This window comes from Columba livia, chromosome 2, assembly GCF_036013475.1.
Source record: "Columba livia isolate bColLiv1 breed racing homer chromosome 2, bColLiv1.pat.W.v2, whole genome shotgun sequence".
NCBI classification, from domain to species: Eukaryota; Metazoa; Chordata; class Aves; order Columbiformes; family Columbidae; genus Columba; species Columba livia.
Window position 1 is genome coordinate 14,351,463 of NC_088603.1, and position 25,431 is coordinate 14,376,893.

At 35.6% G+C, this 25,431-nt stretch overlaps 1 long non-coding RNA gene across 2 annotated transcripts in view; it reads left to right on the top strand.

Annotated features, from left to right (window-relative positions):
• The window catches only part of LOC135578407 (uncharacterized), a 36,829-nt gene extending 12,412 nt beyond the window's left edge, over window positions 1–24,417 (top strand). Inside the window, exons 3-5 of one of the 2 annotated variants that reach the window (XR_010469941.1) lie at window positions 462–626; window positions 3,661–3,701; window positions 22,922–24,417. This is a non-coding gene — a long non-coding RNA (uncharacterized LOC135578407). Of the gene's footprint in view, window positions 1–461; window positions 627–3,660; window positions 3,702–6,054; window positions 6,256–22,921 lie in introns of those variants that run through there. The other variant, XR_010469940.1, reaches the window with a different exon arrangement.
• The last annotated feature ends 1,014 nt before the right edge of the window (window positions 24,418–25,431 follow it).

Below are 25,431 nucleotides of genomic sequence, written 5' to 3' on the forward strand. Positions count from 1 at the left end.
GCTGTCAGCTGCTTAAATACAGACATGTACATCTGTTTGAGATGGCTGCAGTATCACAGACACAAACCCAGGGCTGGTAAGACTTTGGGGCAGATATGCACCGTGCTGGACCAACAGCTGGAGTTTGGTTTCACAAGTGTCGAATTCTACCTGTAGAGAGTCAGTCAAAGATTTTACTAAAGCTCGGGGAGAAGGTGTTTTTTTCTTCCTTCTTACATAATCTTTCCTCACAGTATTTGTGGTTTTTGCTATCAAGTTACCATGATTCATAACAAAAGAGGTAGCATGAAGTGTACACACACACACACACTTATCCTGTGTGAGTATACCCAGGCATAGCATGCAAAGATATATAAAAGATCAATGTAAACATGTATACATTAATGTTAAAGCATTCATGTATAAATATCAAGTGATTTAATCCATTAGAAATCTTTAATATTTTTCTTTTTTTTCCACAGAGCCCTGTTATTCCATCTTCTAAAATGTCTTCAGCTGATCAAAATTATTCATTAGCAACTTTTTCCCAATAATTTCCCTTCAAGTGAGAGATGAAGTTCCCTTTGCCTGGCCATTGCTCATTGGCAGTAACAAACTCTCTTTTTCATGCAGATCACTAATTACAGGTACTTTCACACTTGTTTGATTCCACATGCTATGAGATCATGGGTTAAACTTTCAGTGACATCTACAGAAGGCTTCTTCAAAGAAGTGCTGAGTGCCTGATCTTACCAAATTCAGAAGTCCATTTCAGAGGTCTGCACTGGAGGTTCTTTTGGTCTTTTTTCATATTTTGACAAGACTGTGAAAAAGTATAAGAATCCCCTAAGCAGTATATTTTGCAGAGAGGTCATATCACAGTCTGTGTTCCTAAGGATTCTTTATTTGCTTACAGACCAAATTCTCCATCTTTGTTTGCAAAAGGAACTCTGTCAGAGGGCAATGTCTCCATTCTATCACTAATGTCAAATGGCTCCAATTTGAGCAGAATCTAGTGGTCAGCTCTGTCTTCAGTGGGTGGACATGCCAGGAACTTAGCACCTTTCCTGATAGTGCTTGATATTTTCTGGCCTAGTATGTTTTTCTTTAGCCAGGAATTTCTAATCACTGTTTAAAAACTAACCATAATGAGGTTTTAATGAAGTTTGAACTCCATTAGTCAAAAGTAAACAAAGGTTTCCTCTCAGAAATACCTCTTTTTCCCAACAACTGCTTCTAATCCAAGTAAATTAATTTCCCAGTCTTTACTTTTAATCCATTCTGGAATCTTAAAATTAATTTTCTCTTTATTATAACTTTAAGTTGGCTTTTTCCTTTCTAACTCCCTAGACAACCAGTATGTCAGCCAACTTGGTCATACATAATAACTTATTGTATTAGTCTTGGTAATGGAGCAGTCCTTCAGCACCCCTCTTCCTTAAAGCAAAAGAGATTACACAAGAGAGTGCCAGATGACAGACTGTGCTGCAGAGGTGCTAACATCCAAAAGCACAAATGGAAGAAAGATAGAAACAATAGAAGTGAAGTGAGCAAAGTAGCTCTGGAGAAGTTGTGTGTGTTAGCTTGATTTAACAAAACTTTACAAATTTTGAATGATAGAAATGCAGAGGGGAAAGTAAACAGGAGAAAGGTATTGTGGAAATAAAAGCAAATGGGTTGAGAAAGAGACATGGGAAGTGAGACTAGTGGTAAGGAAGTGCAAAAAATAAGGTGTGAAACAAATAGTTCTCTGGAGATTCTTATCCTGTACAGTAATTTACAAAGACAGAGGCTGGTTTCCTTCTGTACTCTTCTGGCTTTGCAAATATGTACAGGTAAGGTCAAATGGCCATAAAACAAGATGTCTTTGGCCTGCTGTTACCACTCCAGCTAAGCAAACACAGCCTTGTTCTGCAATTGAGGGGGAAATATAGAGGCGGGAGCTGTTTTCAGTCTGACAGATGATATATGGTAGAATTCTGGGCTGTGGAGAGAACGGGAGGCTGTAGGAATGGACAGCAGAGAGCTGGAACAGTAATCAAAGAATCATAAACTGGCTACCACTTAGAAGTGGGGAAAGCAAAAGCTAGTATCAAAATTTCCTATGACTTTTATTGTGGTCGTGTTTAAGATTCCCAGCAACAAAACAGGCACAAAGAAAGAAGCCTCAGTTCCGAAGAGCGATTTGACTGTATGACAAGAGAAAAATATTAATACGGGTTAATGGTAATATTTTTAACATTGTAAAACTTAATAGATTAATTGTAATGGTGGCAGGTAATTTATTCTCAGCAAATGAATGCATCAGTTGATAGTAATAACAACTGTATTCTTTTTTGGTTTGTTTGTTTGTTTTCCCACCTTTACTTAAGTTCTAGGCAGAAGTTATTTGGCTGATTGCCCGATTGTGTCACTAAGCTCCAGGCTCAGAGCACATAAGGAGACTTCTAGTACCCCTCTGTGAATTCTTAATCAGGAATCCTGTGAGCCAAAGCCTGTGACAGTATCTGTGCTTTACATAAAACATACAAGTGGCTTTTGAACCTTCAAATGCAGATGTTCAGACCGTACATAGAAAGCAAGCAAAGATAAGCAAAGTTACATGTTTTCAAAAACAACACAATTGTTTATTTTTCCAAACATTGTAATAAATATTCTTTTTCAAGTTAATTAACCTCCTATTCATTTTCTGACAAGAAGTCTTAACATTCATATTTTGTAAAACACTCCAAAAACCCCCAACTAACACTCTGTAACTGGAAGTGTTATGGTAACCAGTTCACAAACAGTCCTGCACATTATTCAAAACAGAGCATTTAAAGCAAGGCATGTTTTTTCTGGTAAATTATTCCCAATAATCTTTATGAATTATTTTTGAGGGAAGACAAGGTAGGCTATCATGAAGAAATGCAAGACATGGCAGTACAAAAAGATACATATTATAGAATCATAGAATAGTTTGGGTTAGGAGGGACCTCCAAAGGTCATCCAGTCCAACCACTCCGCAATGAGCAGGGACATCTTCTACTAGACCAGGTTGCTCAGAGCCTGGTCTTGAATGTTTCCAGGGATGGGGCATCTACCACCTCTCTGGGTAACCTAGTATTTCACCATATATAAAAATGCAATTTGCTGAAATTAGAGCTTGCAGGCAAGAAATATTTCCTGGTTAAAAGTGTCAATCTGGCAACATTGCAGAGTTTAATTTTCTTAGTATTTTATTGGAAAGTGATGGAGAGTGGGAATAGAAAAAAATTCTCTAGTATTAAAAACTACACAGGAGTCAAAGTCGGTTTGTATTTTATATTTGAAGACAAAAGTAGGATAAAACATAAGGATATAAACTTCTGCAGTTTGTGAAAGGAAGGCTCTATTTTCAAAGTTAATGTACTTTTCCCCTAACCTTTTCTTCAAAACCACCATAATGTCACTAAATTAGTTTTCCATTCCAGCATTTTTCATCATGTTCTAATCTTCTCTGGCATCTGAAACATTATTTTTTTATCAGCAAAACTGTCTTCTCTTTCTCCCTCTAGTCCTGTGAAAATATTTAAGGATCTCAATCTATGTAACCTAGTGTCTAAAATATGCTGGACATGGTTTAATATATTAAAATAACGAAAAAGAAGTAAGAAGCAGAATACTCTAATGAAATGGCAGAACTTGTTTTTCTCATTTCAGAGCAGACTGCTCACCAGTTTGAGGAACAAACAGTAAGTAAAGTAAGTAAACAGTAAACGAAACAGAATTTACTTCAGATTGCAACTGTACACTTTCTGTTCTATTTGCTAATAATCTCAGAGCATGATTTGTTTCTCAAAGAATCCCTCAGATTCATGAAAATATATTAACACATTTTCTAAATTTAATTTGCTTAATCCAACCATGTTCTAACCTCTGCTCATTCTGGATTTGTCACTGCAAAATTCAGATTTCATTTATAGAAGAGGGAATTTTTGCACATTTCTACAAAGTAGGGTGAACATTATTTTATGTAGTAAAATGTGTATATGTATGGAGCATAGCCCAGTATGTAACATAATGCCAGTTTGGCTCATATTTGACACCAAGGGTAATATTATACAAATCTTTACATTTTAAGCTTGGTGGTGATAAAATCAGGTGCAATTGTTCAGATTTTCTTTTATTGAAAGCAAAATGGCATTCAGAAATCAAAAACAGTGGAATTCAGCAAAAAGATCACAGGAATAAGCATAAATAATTCCATTATGAGACCCTGCACATGTAGATCATCTTTCTCCTTTCTATGTGGATTAGAATACGTCAAACTGTGTAACCTTTAGTATTTTACATTATTTCCTTCCCTTGTGAGTGGCAGGAAAGTAAAATCCGCACCCAAGGCTTTTGGTAAGAGAATTCAAAGAGTACCTATACAGGAGTAAACTAACTAATTCAAATGCATTGTAGCATTTACACTGTGGTAACACAAATAGAAGTAATAAAGTAAAGACTACCTTAAGAGTGTGTGTGTTGCATATGATCATAAGAGTAGTTTTTAGTTTGTCATTTACATTAGGTAGCATCTGAGAAGCACGAACTTACTAAGGTGGGGAAGCGTGGACCAAAAATTAAAAATTACAGTTTGCTGAAGACCAGAACTAGCTTGAAATAAAAACTGTCCATACTGAAGGCACACTATTTTTTTTAATTGGACAAACATTTCATTCTCAATTTATAGAAAAAAAACTTTAGCTATTAGATAGCCATTTGATTAATTTTCCAAAATCACATTACAGCATTTATTTTGTCTTTTCTTCACAACTTCACATCCATCAGATATCATAATAGGAAAAGCTTTAATTCTTAGTCAAAAATGTGACAATCTGCTTAGTCTGTACAGCTAAGAAGAGAAATTATTGCTCAATTAAAAGTTGGAACTCTGTAACATCCATGCATTACAGCAATACAAATAAAACACAACAACAATTATACAAATCTAACTTCTTCAGTCTCATCAGGTTCTCTTACTCTTTATTATTTGCTGCAGCTACAAATTAACATGTTTACAATTTGCATGATATGCCCTGATTTGAACAATATAAAAATCCTGGGCTATTAAAATAGAAAAGATACTAGCTCTATTAGTAAAAAGAAATACATTGTGAACTATGCTGATTAAAAGTACAGATTCTATACATATGTCAAAATCAGTTACTATGTAGAATTTGGAAAAAGAAGGCTCTCAGTTTCATAGAAGGAGGTTAAGCACACTTAAGGCAGATTATGACATGGTATGGCAATTCATTTACACAGTGGCTTGGTTGACACGATGAAGTCTGAAATCTTTTGAATACAGGACCATTATGTGCATGAATCAGATTTGAGTGAATAACCGTCCTATCCTATCTGTTTGCCTATCCGTATGGCTGATTATATTTTTTTTTCTTTGGATCATTTTAGCACACTTTCCCACCATTTACGACTTGTAAAATAGTTACACAGTTCATTTCTACATTCCAAAACTATAGGTCACTCTAATGTCTGAGCGTGTATCATATGACCTCAAAAACTCAGACGTGTAATATTTTCTACAGCTACCATAATCAAATAATCTTCCAGATTCTGGTTTTAAGTATCAAAAATTAATAAAATATTAATTCAGCTTCAGTTTTCAATGCATATTGACATGCTGCCAATAATTACATTACTTTGGGAGATCATTCAGAACGGAAATTACTATTACAGATTTGTTTGAAAAATAAACTCTGAGCCAAAAGCTGCAGACTTCATTACACAAGTCTACAGAAGTGCATGAAATTTTTTTTGATCCCCATCCTCTAAGGAGTTCTCACTATGCAGATCTTCAGCACATTTTTGAAACAATATTGTACTACTCCATTTTTGTCTTAATTCTCTCTGACAAAAATAATCTGTTTTACAGAGAGACAATGCTACAACCTAACAGGTAGGACGTTACCACACATACAGTAAATAAACCAGATGCTAACTTAGCAAGAATTCTAATGGCCAGTCATACGTGTTTTTACAGAAAAACACAACTGTATAAATTTTTCATATATTTCATGTTGTCTTTTGTATTCTTTGTTAAAACAGCCCTCTACAGACTTCACTTCATGGCTATAAGAAAATTTCCAGATGTGGAAAAGAGACACTGTGCAACCAATTCATGAATAATGTGTCAAGAACCAAGTAGGCAGTCTAGCAATAAATGGTTCTGAGTGGTGAGCTATATATTTCTAAATCCCTCTCCATAGGTTTTTTACATATTAATTTCCCATTAAAGAGTTAGTACACGAAAAGACACAATAAGAGTACACTTTTGACTTTCCCCGGTCAGCAGGCGGGAGCCTTACTTCTACCCACTCCCCTGTAGCCCTTGAATTCCTAATCTTAATTACCATTTTCTAAATTAAAATTTAGTAAAAAAAAGGAACGGCAACAATAAAAGGACAATAAAATATGCAGATGATACTTGTGTTGAAATCAGTGCCAGTTTTACCAAGATTTCAACAATTCATGATTTCATCTTATTCTGCTATAGCTTTAGTCTCAACTAGATCTCAGTCACATCTTGGGCTCTGATGGAAACCTTGAGTGCCTATATATTGCTAAAGTGGCAGCAGAAACCGTTTATTAATATCTGTACCTTCGTAAGATTCATCTGCATTCAATGGTTATCCAATGTACATGGAACCCTCTGAAGGCTTCTGAAATTTATTCATATTTTCTTACTTGTATGGACAAATGGACAAAATATACATAACTCTACAGAAAAAATGGCAACCTATTATTTTAAAATCTAGCTATAATTCCACATACGGTTGTCAAAATAAGATAAGAACTTCTATTTTTAAAACCCTTTAAAACATTGGTATTGTCACCTTTCGAAAGTCTTTCAATAAAGCCAGCTTATATATCACAGAAGCAGAATTTATAGGAGGAATGAAATTGTGAAATGGTGATCTTGTTTCTTCTCTTTTGACAGGCCCTGTATAGCTCATTTAGCAGTATTTTTCTTCCTCCCTTTTTCAGGAACACACTCAGATTAGATTTACAGAAGAGTCCTACAGAAAAAGCACAGTCAGTTTACGACCGTTGAGAGGATTCACAAGAGGCCCTGGAGGTGCAGGCAGTCTGTAGTAGTTGTCATCCAAAGTTGAAGGAAACTCAAAACCTTTATTTTAGGCTTCTGGACTAATAATTGTTTCTCTAAGTAGAAATGAATGAGTACTATTCTACTTATTTAGTGCACATATATTTTTTTATTTATTTTTTTATTAGCCAGCCAAAAAGGGTCATTACTAAGGCAAAATATAACTACTCCCCTATTTTATAACTGGTTGTTCAGCTTTTGTCCTGCTAGATAAGCTCTTTCCTAAATAAGTTTTGATATTCAGGAATCTTGTAAAAGAAAACAAAAAATAATTAGCTTTGGAGCATTATTTTCTTCTTAAATGCTGTGGAAAGTAGACCTGGAGGACTGCATAATCTCTTATATTGCTTTATTTTTTATTATAAATTCATTATTGTTTTCCATTCTTTTTCTTAAAATATTTTACATTAGATTGCAAAGAACGGTAACATCTTTACTTTTGACAGCAATTTCACAGCCTTATATTTTACTGTTACTATTAGCTGCACTCTCTGCAGTTCCTGTATTTCAAAATCAACCCTGAGAATGAGAAGAAGCTGGCATTAGAGGGGACACCAACAACATCAACCAAGAAGAGAGCTATAGCAGAGTTATATGGGATGACATTTTAAGGAGCCTTTCTTTGGGGTTGTCAGGTACCTTGAGGAACTTCTTGCTTTCAGTACTGGGTGAATCAATCATATTGAATGCCTTGATATAAATCTCCCAGAGGATGCCTGAGCCAACTCAGTTTCTGAGTCACTAATGAGTCATAATGCTTTGTCAAAAAATTGCTCCCCAGCACTTCAGGTTCAAGTGGAGGGAATTCTGAACTCACACCAGTGCTCCATAGGAGGCCTCTAACAAAGCAAGACAAGGTCTGTAGGCAGACACAGTACCTTTTATTCTACCACCTGGGGTGACCGGAGAAATTAGACATTCTTTCAGGCACACAGGTCCTTTTTTAGGTCTGAAATAACTTTAAAAACTAAATACTAGTAGAGATCAATGGCTGAGAGTTTGGATAGATATGTATCAATTAGACCATCTTTGAAAGCGAGAGTTGGTGGCTGGGGAGCAGAGGAGATGTAATTAGAAGAAGAGGAAGAGAGGTATAGAGATGGTAAGGTACTTTCAGGCCGGGAAAAAGAGAAAGAAAAGTATCCTGTAGAACATGGAGGGGTTGAGAGGGAAAAGGATAGAGATTTTACTTTGCCATTAATCAGTATCTCTCTATAGAGCCCATGATTATCAGGAGAGAAATTAATTTTAGTACTCAGTATCTCTTAAGGATGTTTTTTTAGGTTTCCTTTCCTTTCCTTTCCTTTCCTTTCCTTTCCTTTCCTTTCCTTTCCTTTCCTTTCCTTTCCTTTCCTTTCCTTTCCTTTCCTTTCCTTTCCTTTCCTTTCCTTTCCTTTCCTTTCCCTTTCCTTTCCTTTCCTTTCCTTTCCTTTCCTTTCCTTTCCTTTCCTTTCCTTTCCTTTCCTTTCCTTTCCTTTCCTTTCCTTTCCTTTCCTTTCCTTTCCTTTCCTTTCCTTTCCTTTCCTTTCCTTTCCTTTCCTTTCCTTTCCTTTCCTTTCCTTCTTTCCTATTATAATTGTGCTCTAATATGTGATAACACCTACTGCATCCTTACTGATATCTTCCTTATGTTCCTGTTTCCTTTGTTATCTACAGCAAGATTGCACTGTAGTAAAGCAAGTAATAAAATACAACAATGGTCTAATAACTGAAAATAATAATTGCCTATAATTTATAAAGGAAATAAAGGTTTATAAGCTACAGGCAATTCCCATTTCTCACATGTTGACCAAAAATGTTACAATTCAGTACTATTCCTTTGTAAGTTTACATGGTCTGGATTACAGGACAGTAGAAAGTGTGTTAATACTTTCATAAATGTGTGTAGTTGAAGGACAGGTTACACCTACATGTCTTCCTGCATCTGCATTTTCTGGATTACTTTTCAGCCAAGTTACTCCCATTTCTACTCCAATACTGCAAATTTTAGTTCCAGTAAGTATCTACCATGTTCAAGACATTCCAGATGTTCTCATTCATTGTAGATCTGCACAGCTACTGAAACAAATTTACTTTTCTTCTCAATACTCATGTATATAGGTTATGATGAAACATGAAAATACTAACACTAAACATTAATAAGCAGTATGAGTAGTATAATCTTATTCTTGACAATGAAATGCTTCTAATAAGCATATTATGGATAAATACACAAATTTTGTAGATGTCAGCTTGTTAAGTGGCCTTTAGTTCCTTGTGGAATTAAGAGAAATTTATTCAACAAAGAGCTTAGGATAGAGACAAAGTAAATAGCTCCAGGACACTAACACAGGGTCAGTGCTTCCACACATCCTGCATGATTTGACAGTGTTTATTTCTGTTTCTAAACTGATGCTTTCCTGTAGATGCTTTCCTGTATTTATGAGGACTTCAAACACTCACAGTAACATACAGACACACACACGTATTTACACATACGCTTATGTGAGTGTAGATGTTTAGTACAATGAGATGTTTAGTATAATCAGAAGCCTGCCTTCCTTCCTTCCTTCCTTCCTTCCTTCCTTCCTTCCTTCCTTCCTTCCTTCCTTCCTTCCTTCCTTCCTTTCCTCCTTCTCTTTCCTTATTTTCTTTTCTTTCTCTTTTCTTTCTCTCCATCTCTTCCCCCCACACCTCCTCTTTCCTGCCTTCCTGCCTGCCTTTCTTCCTTTCTAGATTGCTCAGTAGAAAGGATATAAGAACAGAATTAGACTACTGTAATTCTTCAGATTGTGATGCATTTCACTTAATTTTAGCCATCTAAGATGAAGTAATCTAAATTCCCTCTATATGAACTGCCATGTGGATCAACACTCTTTTGATCCACTCTTACCTCTAAAAGAAATATAGGAGTTGAGACTGCTCACAGCTAAACACAAGTTACTGTAAGTGCCTATACAGAGGTGTTGGGAGAGCTCTTCAAAACCCATTGTGGACACCAGCATCCAATCACCTGGGTGGCTCTCCAGATTCTACCATCTGAATTCACTAAGGACTGGGTAAGGTTGCTGAAACATGGAACTGTAGTGCAACTTGAGATGCCCTGAGGAATCCAAGATATCCATGGAAGACTGACAGATAAGACTCACAGAAAACCCATGTTCTAGAGTAAAATGTGGAAGCCAGATGAGATATTGGAAAGCATTTCATCCTGGTAGCAGGTGACTATTTCTAGGCAACTGAACTGAATGACTGACTTTTGTGAACTGCAGATTACAAGTAGAGGATCTTAGATTACAAGTAATTCCCTACATGTAGCTGTATTAAACTGAATCCTTCCTTGGTTCGTGGCCTAACAATGCAGCCAGCAGAGACTTCAGCTGCCTAAACATGAACATATAGTGCCATATGAAAGTCTCCAAATCATCTGTAAGATCTGATTTTATAGGCAAGTCACAAGACGTCAGGGACACAATAATGTATTTAGATCATCAAATGGAGACCAGGAATGAGACACCACAAAACTTAAATAAACCTAGATACCTAAGTTCAGGAAAATCAATACATGTGATTTTTATTTAATAAAGACTAGATTTATTTATGCCTATTTTCAGTTATGGACAAAATTAACACACTGAAAGTCTAACTTTTCAGAAAAGGAAGTTCTAAACTACAGAGCAAATATGTTTAAACTTATGATATTCCTAAAAGTCCTGCAGTAGTTGTTACAGTTTTGCAAAAAAATTATTTATCTTACACTGCCCCAAAAAAGAAACTTATAGCATCAGGGTTCATTAGAAATTATAAATATCTATAGATTGAAAATTATCTATTTCTTATATAATTGGGACTCTATTTCACACAGGATTAAGTGGTTTCAATGGAAGATTTTGCACTTATTTAAACATTTCTATCTGAAGATCCCAAGTTATTGTACAGATATGAATACATTTAAGCTAATAGAATTCCTGTAGCATCACATTCCAGATTCTCTTTTTTAAATGATTCATTATAACAAAATGAAATGTTCTGTAGTGTATGAATGATGTGCTATGAAAAATACATATCTCATACATGAATGCTATAGTGTAATACATTTCCTGATCACAGAAACTTGATTGATTGATATCATTTACTCTGTGTTAGCTGAACATATTCTCCGAAGAGTTTAATTCTTTACAGATTCAGATCCATAGACAATAAATTTTGATAACCTCTCCTGAACCCTAGTCTCTGAATGAATCCATATTGTAACTCTAGAGAAAATAATATATTCCACTTCCTGCTAATCTCCAGTTTCTCCCACTATGAAAGTTTTTCTTGGTGGTTTTTTTTTTTAGACAGGATGAAAAGGTTCACAAATTTTGCCTTCTTTCTTGCTTAAAAATCTGTATTTATGATCTCTACATTAATGCTGATCTCTTAATTAGCTTCCATATTCTCACCTTTCTGTGCCTCCTTAGCAAAGATATAGCACTGATCATAGGCAAACTTATTTCAGCAGGTACACCAACATCTTATCTGTCAAGTAAGCTACAAAAACAAAAGGCAAAACCAAAAACTTTACAAGAGTCTTGGAGTCAAACTCCGATCACCTCCCATGGGATTTAGAACATATGCAACCAATAGTATTTACATAACTTAAAGAGGTTATTCAGGACACTTGTTTTGCACTGTTCCTAGACTTTGGAAGTCCATACATCTAGTCTTTCTATCATCTTTTCAACTCTGAAAATATCTATGTCCCTAATCATAATTCCATCTGTGCTCCCCCAAAATGCCCTAAGAGCTGGCAGAATCAACAAGGAAGCATCAAGTCATGGGAGCCATTATATTCATAGTCAGACTACTTCTCATACTTGCCAGTTGCACCCAGTCAAGCTGAAAACACAAAAGAAACAACAGCGTGGTGTTTAGTGCATGGGTCCATGAAGCAGAGAAATTAGGCCTCCCCAGTGAGAAGGCAGGATTGAACCTATTGGTATTAGTCCTACATCAGCGAACTAATCATAAATCTGAAGCTTTGATTAAAGACTACTCTTCATCCCAGTCATCAATACTAAATCACTTATTTTATGGCCATAATGTCTTGTTACAGCTACCTTCTACTGTAATGATAATGCTGTGGCCTACAAAATGTATGAGCAGAGGAGATGGAACATTCAAAAGCACCGAGCCTGTGCAACAGCCCTTACTTTTCTACAAGAAATAAATAAACTACAGATATCTCTTTGTCAGAGTATGTGAAAAATTTATTATTTCAGTTTACTTTTTCTTCACACAAAGTTCCACACATAAGAAACCCCATTTATGAATTAAACTTTTCTCCTACTTTTTTATTTTTTAATAGTGTTACTGATACTCCTGTATGTTGAGCTTTCCAAGCTCTAGAATCTATTTAAGTACAGCCAAAAATTTTAGTTTTTCTAAACATATCCAACTAAAAAGTACTCTTAATTATGTTTACTAGTTGTTTTTAAATAGTCCTAAATCACAATCTGTTGTAGAAGAAATTGGAATTCTCTTCAAATGAAAAAAAAAAAAAAAATCTGGTTTTTGAGTATGTTTTCCTTTGAACTGGTTTCTTAATTTTGTAAATCTTAATCATTTTTTGATACTTTGTAACAGGAAAACATAAACATAGAAATTAAAACTCATTTCACAGGAAAAGCTGAAGTATTATTTCAGGAAAAATCAATCTGTGACATTTTAACATTTTGAAATTATTTTTGCCCATATCCACAAATTTCTATGCATGTCAAAGCGCTGTTATAACTATTGCTGGTGTTTGCATATCATGTCTATAGCTTTTGTACTTTAACCTTCTGAGAAAGACGTCGGAGTTGGGGACGTTTAGAAAAAACTCCAGCAGGTGGAGATAAAGAGTAGTAACAAACCCACATGCCTTCAAACAGCGCAATCTGGTTTTCATCATCTGGGAGTTTGTGTGGTTTAAGTGACACCACTTGACAGAGAAGGATGACTGATTCACTGCTACAACCGCTGCCACCCTTAGTCTGCAAAACCAGTAGACTGCCTGGTGCCTCTGTGCTGGCACTGCCTGTGGTTAATCACACAACGGCAGCTGGCCTTGGGATCCTCCAGCTCAGAGCTGGCTTTGCTGATTCACTGCCTTGACCTGAAGTGTCGGAAGTGACTAACAATGAAGGAGAGTAACATGTAGCAGTAGTGCAGCTTGCTGAAATCTCTTAAGGTGTCCAATGTGTGTTTAGCACTTGTTCTTGCCAGCTCATCAAGACAGTCTGGTTGCACAGACAATGTATGGCATTTTCCTGGAGGCAATAACAATTTGAAAGAGAGGGAATAGGAATCTTATCTAGGTATAGGTAAATGAAGAACAGACAGAATTTTTAAGTTATATTTGTAGCTTGCAGTAGTTCAGACAGAAGCACAAATCGTTTTGTCCCTTTCCTTGTTACTCACAGGAATTCATAGCGGAAGGAGCCAACATGAAAATTTAACTCTCTTCCTTACTAGGCATTGAGTCAGGAGAATCAACAGATTGTGTAACAAAAAAAAAAAATCCTCAATTATGATAACTACATATTGTGTAATAACACAATTTGTTGACTGACTGGGAGAACATCATCACAAAAATATTGCCCCACAGCAAAACCAGAGGTCCTGAGATCCTGACATGTTAATTTTTCATTTTGTTATCCTAAAACCTCTTTCTGGGTTACAAGCACAACCTAGAGTCTTGCATGATGGGTTCTAGAAGACACATTATCCACAACAGTCGCATTGCAAGCAGGGTATTCATCTTCTCTCTGCCTCCTAACAAACTTTAGCTGGTTATTACCCCCTTTTTCATCACTTGGAACAGGTAATCTGATGAGGCAGCACATGAAGAAACTGGCAGGTGGTTTTGAGTCAGAAAGATGTGTGCAGAATAGCAATGTGAGAGTTATAGTGTGGCCTTTAAAGTATGACTGCCCATGGTTGAAAGACATGGACCTCAAACATCAGTTGGCTTTCAAAATGGTAATGGCCTTCTAGTGTGGGCATTTGGTGCTATTTCTGTGCTACAGATCTCTCATGTGCTCTAAGAAAGTTTCTGGACACTGCCATCAGTGGATCACACAATGATTCAGGGCTTCATTGTGCAAAATAGCACCGGCTCCTGTACTGGAGACTGTATTTGAGAAGTGGCTGGAGCTTCATCATACCAGAGGGAGCACTGCCGCCGTTATGATGAAGGACTAGAACTTGGGACATTCTTCCATCTCACTTATCTATTCCAGGAAGTGGATTTGCCATTGACAGGAAAGGTTGGAGTTGAAAGGTTGGAGTTAAAAGGTCTTGTGCACTCTTGAGTGACAGGAGCAGAATTTAGCACACTCATTGTATAACTTGTCCAAGAGAGATGGAAAGTCACCCTGGAATGCTGTTACTTTGAAGATTTTCGGTTTTAAAGCTTCTGTTTTCTCAGCATGTAAACTAGTATCCAAGTCTTTTATGCTGAAAGTGGATGAATGTTAAAAGGTGCTAGAGTTGTTCTTTATTCACTTGATCTGAATTTTACCTTTTTTTAACATTAAGTAAAATCAAAGGGAAACAAAATTATTAATGGCAGACATGCTGATGAAGCAAAAAAGTGTAGATTACATCATTTTCCTTGTCAAAGTTTCTTATTTTCATCTATGACTGGTCTTAATGTACAAAGGTCAAAGAAAATAAAATGAAAAATCCCACAACAAACATAAACAATGTTATTCTGAGTATATTACTTAGGTCAGTAAGGCTATACAACTTTACATTTCCGAGTTTCAGGACAGAGTGTTTTGCTTACATCAGTTACCAAATATCTGTTTTTCATTTAATTTACCATATTACATTTTTTTCTAACAAAACCATAATAGCTAACTGAGTCATCTCTCCCTCATATGTCAAATTGGATTAGAAATATTTCAGTCTGGTGATAGCTTTAATTCTAGCAGCTTGATAAGAATTTAATTTTTTTGTTTGTTTTTTTATTTTGTTTTGTTTTTTTCCAAAGAGATAACTGTAACTTTTTAATTATCATTTTTCATCATTAAAGAAGGATTCATCTACAGTATTCAGATAAAACACTGCTACATCACAGCATTTACCATTACATCCTTAAATTCTCAGGTTCCACTAATAGCACATTGTCAGTATTATCCTGTAAATCAGTAGGGTCTAGAAAACTTTTCCAAAACATTTTACTATCCTATGTGATGATTATTAGGAATAAATGTAGTTTCAGCTGTCTCAGGACCTTCTTCTATTCCAAATATTTTAAATGCAAAAAGACAATTTCCTGTCATTCTAATTTGTGTTGCTTTTATAATTGTTCAAGATAGTCAAACCCAGCTTTTTAAAATACACAACTTAATCCTCTTTGTGCTTGTTTTTATGCTCCATCTTTTCTGAAATTAAGTACTGTATAACATCTGAGATATGATACATGATACATGATAGTGAGTACTGAAATCTATCTTCAAAATACTAATAATTTTGTCACATAATTTTCAACAAACTTGAAAAGCAGATAATTTTCATACAAATTTTTTTCTGATTTGAATGACCAAAAGAACCATGTAATTGTTTTTGTAGTTGGAAATTCGTATAACCACCTACATAGACATAACAAACCTCAGATCACATCTAATGAAATAAAGCTCAAAATATGTATGTGGTTTGTTTAAAATATTACAAAGACCCATAAAGTCTTCAAATCCTGAAAGCTCCTTTACAAATTTTTCTCTCTTACAAAAATACATTTTTGTGTGTGTGGTCCTTAGCATTGCACGTTTGGAAAGCAATGAGGGTTTGCACTGAGCCGGTGCTGTACTTACATTCAGTAGTCTAATGGTTTTAAAATTAAAAAAGTCTAATACATATGTAGACAAGAAGAGACTACACTTTGTTTATTCTACAAGTCTATCTGTGGTCATAAACTTCTGGTAAATATTTGCTCTTTGGAGATTAGATTTAACACACTTGCATTTACTTTCTATTAAAATGTTGCTTTCCTGATGACTGTTCCATAAGCTGCTGTATTTCATCAAAGACATAACAGTATAAAGATAAGAGTTCAATGAAAAGAAGTCTGTTGTGAATATGACTCTGGTCTGTTTCTGAAATCAACAGTTTATGGCAGATATATTTGGATAATTTTTCACCTCTATCTTTATTGGAGTTTGACACTATCAGATCCTGACTCTCTAATGATTTTTCTAGTATTTTTTTTTTCTGATTGTTTGCTTGGGGTTTTTTGTTTGCTTTAAAAAAATGCTGTGATTTTCAGCCCTTACCACATTTGTTAAAGAACAAAGTTGTTTTTCTTCTTTCTGTATATGATTTATTAACTATTATGCACTCAACACTTCCAAATTGCTTCCAAACGCAATAAAGTAGCAGTATAAATGCTAAGAAACAAATGTATGACTTAAATTATTGAATTCACTTGTTGACTCTAAAAACAGAAAATTCAACATTAATGCTGTGTTTTTTTTCATGGTATTTAATGTTTTTAGATGAAATGCAAAAAAAAGGTCCTTTTGTTTTGCCATACTGCATCAGTCCAAAGGGATTAGCTTAACGTATAGGAGATATTTATGATTCAAGGAATAAACCAGTCCTTCAGTAGTTCCAAGCCTGTGATGGCCATACACTTCTGCATTTACTTTCATAGCTTTGTTTAGTAAGGTAAAACATGCCTAAAGCAGACTATGTTATTACAGACTTCATAATTGTACAATGTATATATGTACCGTGTTCTCAGCTGTTATAAACCAGCTCAGCTCTGCTAGTTTCGGTACAGTTAAGCTGATGCAGACAATATGGCAATGCAGTATCCATGTACATGCATACAAACACATTCATTCTACACCAACTTGCTCACACACATGGAGTTATAGAAAGGAGTTCCAAAGAAACCAGTGACACCATTAATTTTAGGTACTTCCATTTCATAGAAGTAGAACTAAGCACACAGTAAAGATTTTGGTATGTTTTAAAGCTCTATTTCAGTAGTAATTTCACATCTTAAAAATTAGGGAAGGAAACAAAGCTGCTATCTCCTAATCTTATTTTTCCTCTCCTCCCACTTGTGAATTGATAATTTCTACTCATCATCTTCATCTTCTTCTCACTTGCTTTTCTCTTTTCAGAACTATTCCATTGAAAAACAGTATTTCCTCACTTCTCAAATATCTAGTGTACATCTTCATCTGAATTCATTTCTCATGCTTTTTACAGAAAAGAAAATCAAACTTTTCTCATCTATGTCAATGATTTTGTTCTGTTTCTACCATAACAACTGTACTAATTTCTTTCCAGATTTCTCTTGCAATTTTATCATAGACAGTACATTTTTGTGGGACCTTAAATGCATTTTCTGTTCTGGCAATTGTTTCTGAAATCCCTCCTGAATCCCTATCCTGACACTTTGTACCAAGTGGGTACAAGCAATTGTTAGGAACCAAAGAATATTTCTGTGTTGTGCCAGAAAACAGTCATAGTCTTCCCTTTGTCATTTTAGTATAAAAAAAAATGTGTTTATAAGTAAGTACTATATAAATATATGGAAAGGCTGTTGATGATGGATTCAAATCTGTTGCATGTTTTTAAACTATTGAGCAATCAGCAGGTAGAGACACCAGCAGAGATAAAACAATACATAAATGCCTCTGTTCTCTTCCCCTCTGGACAATATAAGTATAATTTCAATTACAGAACATTTGCCCTATAGGAATCTGATGAATTACATAGGAGATAAATTTATTTTCCTTAGTTTTACCTGCTTATAACAGTGAAATGCAAAAATTCATAACTTTCTGTGATGATCATCTTTATTTATAACTTTCCTATGAAGATCATCTTTCAGACCTGCTACCCCCTTCCACTGTACTGCAGTTGAACATTAACAACCTGAAGCATGGAATAAGCAAAACTGAGATCATGGCAGAAAGCAGGCAGTGAGCATAGCGTAAAGCATGCTACAGAACATATTTCCTTGAGGAAAAAGCTATTGTCCTCCAGTTTGTAGCGTTATGCAGAATCTGCATTGGATAACAGGTAATTCATGAAGTCATGTCTTCGGTCAAGTCATTGCTCCTTCATTGATACTGAGAAATTTATGGGTTCTGACTGAATAGAGAATTTCTCACAAATGGGAAGAGAAAGGTCTGTGATCCAAGACAACGCAGATGGGTAGGAAACTTGAAAGTTGCTGTCCCTGCAGAAAGCAGCAGTCACTCAACATTTTTCTTAAATTTGGGGCAATCACTATTCAGCATTGAGATCAACATCAGAACTTAAGAAAATATTTGCTACGGCTCATATCTTCTCCTCTTAATCAATGAAGGCTCTTTTTTGTTCCAGTTCTGAAATGTGTCACTTTAGTTCTGAAAATTCAAATAATAAAAAAGCATAAATTCCAAAACAAGAGTCTTTTTAACAGAACCTAGGCTTTTTCAAAATATTTTTCACAACAGAGAAATCTCAAGTGGCTCTTGTGACAAACGCACAACCCAAGGTGCTTTTCTTTTAGGGTGGACAAAAGTATATCCTTCCAGCCTCGGTTTGTTTGCAGGTAAACTGTGAAGCCCTCAAATGGTCTCTGATTTCATTAGGAAAAGTCTTTCTCCCTCTTGTAGCCCTACCACACAAGATTAGCTACCACATTCATTTTAATAAACAATCACCATATTTTAGCTGTATTTCTTGATCTGCCTGCCACTGCCTTTGATCTAATGCAGACTGAATCTCCTGACCTTTAGATCACTTTGTAAGGCCAAATACTTTCTGTTGGATTGCACAAGAAGGTAATTAAATACTATACTAAGGATTTCATTACAAGTCCCACTGAACTCTCCAGCTGTATTTAGCTCAATTATTTGAAATTACACATGTAATTTAATTAACTTGTGGCATATTTGTGCATGTAGTAAGTAATGTTTCATAACTGTATCTTATAAATCATATTAAAAATGTTACTAATAATTACTAATAGGTAAGCCAATGTAAGGAAAAGGCAGACAGTTCTTAAAAGCATTCAAAGTCTCTCCCCCCTCCTTACTCTTCCCCTTGCCTAACACTGAGCTTTGAAAAACATAAGCCCTACATTTACAGGGTGTTTTTATGTTTTGCTAAGCTCTATAAGATTTGTTCAAGCTTTCTTCCTATGTGCCCTAAAATATTTTGGTTAATGAAAGGAAACTTTGAGAAGCACATTTATGTTAAAAAAAAAAAAATCATTAAAATTCGTAGAATTGCAGTTGCACAAGCCAAATTTTATCTGATAGCAGCTTGCAAGTTATTTTTAATTAACTGCATTAAATAAATTGATTGCACCTTTCCTATTTCTGTTAATTAGTATGTGCTAAGAATCATTGTGAGAAGAAGTAGGATGAACAGCACTGATGATATCAATTTTACAGCTGCCTGTCACATCTGCCAAAAAGTAGACTGGAAGTTTCTAAAAAATGCTGAGATACATTATAATGAAGACTTAGGGGAGAGAAAGAGATGAATACTGGCATTTTAAACTTCCATACCAGCCCTTGCAGACTGATGACTGCAAGTGGGTGTAGCTGTCAACTAATATTCTCTGAATAACTTTATTACCTAGGGAAATCAAAGACTCCAGTGAGTTCATATTTTTACCCTCCCAAAACTAATATACACATACACTGTGTGAAAGTAATATCTGATTTTTTGCTATATGGTGAACATATATAACCCACTATACCATGTATCTCAGGGTTACTAATCAGGGGTAGTGTATTTCTTCTTTAATTTCAATAGAAATCACAGCCCGGCTCTCTTCCATGCCTGGATGTACATAGCGCAACCTTTTGGATAAGAGAAATCTCCCTGATCCCAGCAGAGGGAGCATCCTTGTGATCTCATCACTTTTCTTCTCATTGCTTTAGAGGTGCCACAGTCACAGTGGGGCCCAACTACTCCTTCCCACATTGCTTGTCAGTCAGTTTAGTCTTTGGGGAATATAAATCATTTCCATTTTTAGTTGGACAGCTGGTACATTGGGAGAGGAAAATGCTGCTAGGATATTATGCAGCTGTCAGATATCAAATCATGATACTTGGGTTTTATGGCACAGAGTTTTGTAGCCAGAATGTCCAGCTTCATATCCATATGCAAACTCTCCGCTTAATGTCAGGGGCACCATCTCTTCCCAGTCAGTCAGTCTCTCAGAAGCATTTTCTCTGGCAGAGTTTGCTCAGGAATCTGTCGTGATCTCAATTACAAGGTACAATGTGGGAGAGAGAGTGGAGTTAAGAGGTTGGTGAAGAATTGATGAAGACTTTATGAATCTCCTCAAATCCCAAATGTTGCAAGTCATATTAAGAACAATTTCACAAACTCACCAGGCTGTGTGAAATGTAGGAGAAAGGTTATCTGTCAAATATTTTTTGTGTTTTATATAATTAATGTTGTCATTTCACTTTCTTCCTCAGTGCAATCCTTCAGAAACATACCTGTCTTCTGAACTTAATTAATCACCTCTTGTGGAGCCAAACTTGGATTTACCTTCTATGAAATCAACTACTTTCGCTTCCATCTCTCTTCTTCCTATTTGTCAGAAAATTGATTGTTAATTTGGGGAAGGGGAATTGTTGATTGTTTGTTTGTTTGTTTTTTCTCTATACAAAGAGAAACAAAGATCAGTTTTTAAATGCTGCTAGATTTTAGTCCTCATTCAACAGCCTGAGCACACTATTTTGTACAAAGACATTAGCTATATAGTTCAAGGGCCCTCTGTTAATCTTTTGAACTCATATTTTTCTTCACTATTCTATTTTCTGTCACTTAGAGGGATGGGTATTTATTTTACTTGGATTAATTTTGATTGCAGGCTTCTTGACTGCATCTTAAATATTTCCCATGCATTACTGAATCCCAGCCAAATCACTTTCACTCATTTCACATTCATTCAAATAGCTATTGATGAAGTAAAAATAACACTGCAATGCCTAAAACTTTGAATAGCTTCCTTTCTGATTAGTGTAGCAGTTAAAAACCTAGGCTAATATCACAGGCAGCTCTATTCTTCTGAATTTATAAGAACAGATTTAGATCACACTATTTTATCAAATGCTTATAAATATGGTTTCTACAGAAATTAAAATTTTGCCAAGTGCATAGCTTCAATTTTTCAAATCATTCAAGGACTTCCGATTCAATCTTTTTTCTGTGTGCCAAATTCCGTTTTGTCAATAATAGTGCTATGTAACACCATTTTAGTCTTGAAAGAATTCATATTCCAAATGGCACCTCTAATCAGTCTGAATTAATACACTTTTATCAAAGGTACATGAAGAACGATCAATAATTCAACAACTAATGAACCAAATTGGTCAAGTGGCAGTCTTTGAGAAGCATGACCTATTTGCAAGGCCCTCATCCTGTACTCACTGGATGTGGAGTTTACAGAGTGAATAAGTTTGGATATCAAATGGGTACTATCATTCCAGACAAGTAGATGTGCTTTTAGTCTTCCTGGTCCTTTCTGGTCACAAGCTTATTTTTCTGCATGCACTTTTTTGTGAAGTATTTAAATTATTTTCCGAAAATAAGAAAAATAATTTCAGTAAGAAAATGTAGTTTTGTCTTTCCGTGTGAGCTCTTCTGTCAAACTATCCAGGACCCAGCGTTCCCAGACAATTCTTCTAAATAACAGGCTGGTGGATTTGGAAGCACATTCTTTGACCTTTGGCTAGTAAGTGGTACATTGTGTTTTGTCTGAGCTTTAAGTAATTTTCTGTACCACGACAGTTCTATGTATCTAATTACAGCATTAGTGTAAAAATTGTTCCAGCTGTCCAGAAGGTTTTGCTATCTGTTGATATCATAACCAGGGTGTTATTAAATCTCACAGCAGCTGGAGACTTGACTCCAGTCAAGCAAGAATCCTATAGGGATATCGAGTAGTGATGGATTTCCTGCTTATCTTTCAGTGAAAAACACCAAGATTTTTAAAGTCATAATGTCAGCAGAATTTTTTAAATAAATCTACATCATCAATTGAAACTATTTTTAAATCTGTATGAAGGTAAAATTGTTTATAATATTTCTTCTGAAGTCTAAAAACTTTTCAGGTAGTAAATCAAATACGGACAATAAATATATGTATTTCTTCCAACTAATGTTTCCAAACATTGGTAGAAATAATGTGGGCAACAGAACCAACATAGTGCTAAGGGACAAAGTATTCTGAAAATGTTCATTTTGGTATGAATGCAGAATGTATCCTCTACAATAAATTAAAAAGATAGCACACAAAGATTTTAATCTTAACTTTCATTTAGAACCACATGAAAGAACTTAAGGCCTTGCCAATATTCTGTACATTTTATATTCAAGTCAAAGTATTGTCCTACTGGACAAAGAAACATTATGCAAGTGGCCATCCACTTTGATTTTCATCAGCTTTTTTACCATCTCATGAGACGTGGTGGAATTTTAAATGCCAGTGCCAATAATTATGTTATTTAAAAAAAAATACAATCTTTTTAAAGAAAACAATTCCTGCATAGCAGCTTGAAAGCTACCATACTGTCAGAAGCCATACTACCCACCAAATACTCCTCTTCAAAGTACTAATCTAGTGCAAAAGGGGACTATTGATCCTGTCTAACTTCATTTCTTACACCTTAAAGAAGAGATTCAGATCCTCATATTTTCTTTAAGATAATGGAAGATGGCTGGGTGCCTACAGGAATTACAACAAAGCTGTTGAAATTAGACATGAATTAGATACCTGCTTTAGACATTTGTGTGTGCTGAACTGCCTCTTTCTGCTTTCCATGGCAGGGAATGGGGAAGCCTACGTGTGTGACAGCTGCAGCTGAGTTCTTAAAGAAGTGGTGTGAATGTCTTCCTCAGCTTCATGTCCTTGGTTTGAATCACATGGTGGGTGCCAACAAATGAGAGTTAAAAAAGCTTTCCAGCCTGAACACGTGTAGCTGAAGCTGCCTGAGATAGCTGACGTCAGCTTTTTTACTTCTATGCTGATGAGCTAATGCATGACAGCAAAACATTGTATGCACTAAAGAAATGCAGGTAAGACCACAGGCTCTTGTTTTGTCTGTGAAACAGACGACATACTCAACCTATTCATTAACATGAATCAATGGATTACATAGTTCCCATACATTTATGCTAATATATACTCATTTCTAGTGTTACATCCCTGGTTTTGCTTTCAGCATAATAACATTATTTTTTTTACAGGAAGTTTTACTTTTCTTATCCTATTCCCAGACTCCTATCCATAGATCTTTTCTCTCTATCCACAGAGACAGAGAGGAACTTGGAGTAAAAATAGTTAGAGGAGAGAAAAATAGAGTTAGGGAGGGATGGGAAAGCTGATTTTGCCAAATTTAGACCCTATCAAAACCCCTTGGGTTCTGTATTGCAAAACAGAGCTGGAAGCTTTTGGATATTGCTCTGGTCTGCTGTTTGCTACTCTTTTTCCCTTTTTTCTTTTTTTTTTTTCTTTTTTTTTTAATATTTCTCTGGTATAACCCTGGAAACAGAGCAAGGCTTGCCTAAACTCTGCTTACTAGAACAAGTTAACATGAAGAAAGAATATATACCCAAAGCTGGAAAACGGAGAGAAGTAAAATGGTTTCTTTGTTTGGAAAACTAAGGGATCCTAACTGGTCTTTAGTGTGCTGAGATAAATTTCAGTCCTTAAAAGACTTTTACTCAAGAAATAGCCATTACTCTGCAGTCCAACTGTGAACTGAAGATAGAGAAATACAGGAGAAGACCCTAGAACTAGTTCTTATTCAAACAGATAGCTTCATCTGCTTCACAGGTGAAAGAATGATCAAGGTTGCATAAGACTTTACTTTCTCTTTCTACACAGAATTTGGAGGAGTGATGTGCCAAAGAACAGTGCTATAAAAATATATTTCTTCTGTGAAAAATGTCAAAGAATAACAAATTATATTATATCATTACTACCTTCCTTTCCTGACAGCTTAACTTCAAGAGAAAAGGATTTAAAGCAGAAATAAGACTTTTGAAAATATTAGTTAGCCTGCACATCCCAGAAAAAAGAATATAGGTGTGGAACAAATTTTTAAGCTCACTCTGTAATCCAGGATAATATGTAGTCATAGCTCCCCAGGTGAATCCTGATCAGGAGTCATAAGAAGTAACAGGTTGGATTGTCCTTTTTTTGCTCCAGCTGGAAAGGAATTGGCCAGCTGGAGAACCTGTGTTGGCACACACCTACCTTGAATGGCTTTTTACAAGGACACTGATTTATGCATGACTGCAAAGTTGTAAAGAATTTCACCTAAATTACCTGTTGAAATTTTGACATACACTTTCTGCTGGTAATGTATGTATTTTAAGAAACTGCATAAATCGATCACTTAGAAGTTATCCATCTATTAATTTAACGAAAGCTGGCTGTTACAGATATCCTGCTGAGATCTGTCCTTTCTTCTTTTCTGACATACACTAGACTGGAATTTTACTAAACCAGTCCCAGCCAGTGCACTGTACAGCTTTTCCATGAGGTAGCAGTTATCTTGCCATTATTATTCTGTGAAGAGCATTTGCCTATGACCCCAAACAGAACTACTCATCAGAATCCTGATTCTGAGAGGAAATCGAGTAGCTCCTTTCCTTCATTGAGAAGCTAACCCTGCTTGTTCAAAAGAATTCCAGCTATTTAATAGAACACATTTTAAGATCTAACCTTTAGAAGTTCTACCACCATGGTAGAATGGGATCTACCATGCTGAAATAAGGGCAGGTTTTCCATATGTGCTGGATGAGGACAGTTAGATATCGAAGGAGATGCACAGGTGAATATATGCAGATAGAAGAAAGCCAGCCTCCTCTCACCCTAAGGAGGGCCAGCACACTAGCTGTGCCACTCATTTCTCTAAGACTGATGTTCACGTCCTCTATTAGAGCTAGTAAATGCCTGGCCAAATTGGGATGTGAGAAAAGAAGCTCCTCTGTACCAATCTGGCTGTGCAGATTTGCCCTAAAAATGTGTGTCACAAAAGCTGATTTCAAAGCCAATAATAATCTAATATTTCTTGTAAAAAAGGGTGATCTTTGTAAAAGGGATGTTATTATCTGGAACTGAAGGAATGATTTTGACTTCAACTATATTCATCAAGAGTCAGTGTGGCTGGTCAGTGTTCTCTCATTAAAATGGGGAACACGAATTCTTGTTTTTTCTTTAGCTTAGTGGCTAGTACACTTGCATGCACTGTGAAATGGAGGTTATTTTCTGTTTTACACAAAGGAATATGAACTAACATCTTTAGGTTAAATTATCTGGAAATTAGAAA